General features: G+C 33.4%; 1 long non-coding RNA gene across 1 annotated transcript; it reads right to left on the bottom strand.

Moving 5' to 3' along the window:
- Positions 1-379: 379 nt before the first annotated feature.
- On the bottom strand, positions 380-2,004 carry LOC142533389 (uncharacterized). Its single transcript, XR_012816744.1, has 4 exons — positions 1,874-2,004; positions 976-1,198; positions 552-744; positions 380-399 (listed from the first exon to the last, which is right to left on the bottom strand). It is a non-coding gene; the product is annotated as an uncharacterized LOC142533389 (long non-coding RNA).
- Between the last annotated feature and the right edge of the window lie 436 nt (positions 2,005-2,440).

Genomic DNA, 2,440 nt, shown 5'->3' with positions numbered 1-2,440 from the left:
AAAATTAAAAAAAAACTACATAGTCGTTGTCGGAGGTGAGGGAAGCGATGGAGGAGATCAAGTCGAAGAGCCTGTCGGTGGAGGCTGGAAAGAGAAACCGAGAATGACCTGTTACAAGTGTTGCAATAATGCATCAAATTTTTGTTGTTGTTCACCTATAATCTGTAGTCTATATATGCTAATTATTTTATGCATGAATCTATACTAAAATTCATAAAAATCACATACAAAGAACAATTATATGCATAAACAATAATCATGATCATCACCATTGTTACTAAAAATATAATGGAAGAAAAGAAAACATGTTCTAATACTAAACAATAAAGCATTTTGACGTCCAAGATCCCATATTCGACAAAATCATCAATTATTTGCAACCGGTTTCAATCCATTATTCTCTCTTATCCAAGCATTGAAGCTTGACCGTGCCAAAAAAGCCAAAAGCATAAAATAAACAAGATATTCGAAGGAATGACACTCAAAAACACCAATAACAAAACCCAAAAATATATAAACCAATGAACATAAAAAAACCAAGATACATATACATCGAGAGGGAAAAATTGATATGTCACAAACAAAACAATTAGTATTCATGGCTCTCCTAAAGAAATAGTAAAATATACTTGCATATTTTTATGTTGCCCAATCATTCTTCCATTTTCATCCTTTGTGAAACAATTGCTCAAAGGTGTCGATCACGCTCGGAAGCTCTCCCGCCACAGGATTGGGACATATATTCTAGTTCAATATATAATACAAAGGTCACATAGAAATTAAGAAAAAAAATGCCGTAAATTGAAATTCTTCCACAATGAGCAATTAGAAAAAACAAATTAAGATTTGAAAGATCAGTCCCAAATATATGACAATTAACAAGTACAAAGAAATTAAGAGTTAAAGAAATGCATGGGAAGTAAGTGTGATGAACATGAGCACTGGGAGACAAAACTGTGGAGAAATGGAAACGACCTATCTTGCAGTCAAGATTGAGCTTGATGATCTTATGCATAGAACTCGTACATGTAAATGTTGTAATATGCTTAGTTTGATACAAATTCTTTCTTTTTTCGAACTTTCCATGTTTGCATCGCTTGAGGGATTTTGCAGCAAATCTAGTGCCCTTAGAAGAGAGCAACCAACTCGGCCAGAAGTCAATCATGAAATCTTGACATATGAAAGCACATGTGCTATCCTGTTAATCAAAAATAATTAGCTTAATGTTGACTCAAATCAATAAATTAATAGTTTTTTTTAAAACAAAAATAAAATGATTATTTGCCATCTAGCATTTGTCAAGTATACACCATACCAGAGAGTTGTAATTTTCTCAAGAATCTAACTGAAGTTGCCTCATTTTTAACAAGAAGAACCAAAGTATGGTATATTAGGTAGCCAATAATATAATATTTAATTGTGCAATAATTAAAAATTGTGAGATGTGAAACCTGATTGACTATTTTTAATTTCATAATTACGAGATAACCAAATATGGACGTTAAGAACTTCACTGATACACACAGAGCAATAACTAATACATAATCAAGAATCAAGAATACACACAGAGAAATAAAAAATGCATTCTCTCTTAATATATTGTTATAATTTCTTATTAACCAAATCAAAACACTCGACAAAAACATAATAATTTATTCAATGGGAAACTTCAACAGAAATTCGTATCCAACCATGGATTTGTTTCAATTTATTTATACATTAAAGGTGGTTGTCTTCAAGAAGAAGCCAAAATTTAAAACTGCATAAGTAGACCTGAAGAATGCTATGGTACAATATTTGCATCTACTCAATCAAAATGTTTAAGAATTGACCATCAAAGATTGGGTTACTAGAATTAAGCAGCTTTCTTCACCTCAATAGACTCGATGTCGATGAATTCCCGCCCTGCCTCTTCCGATTAACAACAGCTTTCTGAAAATCTTTCACTTGAAGCCACTTCCCGATAGAAAAAAGGAACGATCATGTTGATTTGAGATTCTATGAGGCGGGGAAAATCCGGGGAGAATGGTGGGAGAATGAAAAAACTTATAATAAATAATATAAACATAATAAAAAATTTATAATTTTGTATATAACTATATAAGAGCTATTTGGCGACGCACAAAAAACAATGAGTCGTGATGCGAAAGGACACTCAACGTTTTAGCGACGTTGAGTGTACGATGCGTCGCGAAATGTACCAATGAAATATCTTTTCCCACCAAAAATTTTCGGCAACTCTTGTTACGCGTCGTGGAATGATTTACCAGTTTTGCGACGCTCTAGGGTTATCTTTCTGCGACGCTTTAACTGAATCATGTTGCCAAAGGACCCAGAACGTAGGAGGGAAAATATCTCGCCATGTGTCAGTGACGTTGAATGTGTTCTATGTCGCCAAATGCTTACCTTTCGTGACACATTAACTTTGTCAAGTCGCCAA

Source organism: Primulina tabacum, chromosome 18 (assembly GCF_025594145.1).
Source record: "Primulina tabacum isolate GXHZ01 chromosome 18, ASM2559414v2, whole genome shotgun sequence".
NCBI lineage: Eukaryota > Viridiplantae > Streptophyta > Magnoliopsida > Lamiales > Gesneriaceae > Primulina > Primulina tabacum.
Note: the sequence above shows the minus strand (reverse complement) of the source record. Positions and strands in the feature narration are given on the sequence as shown.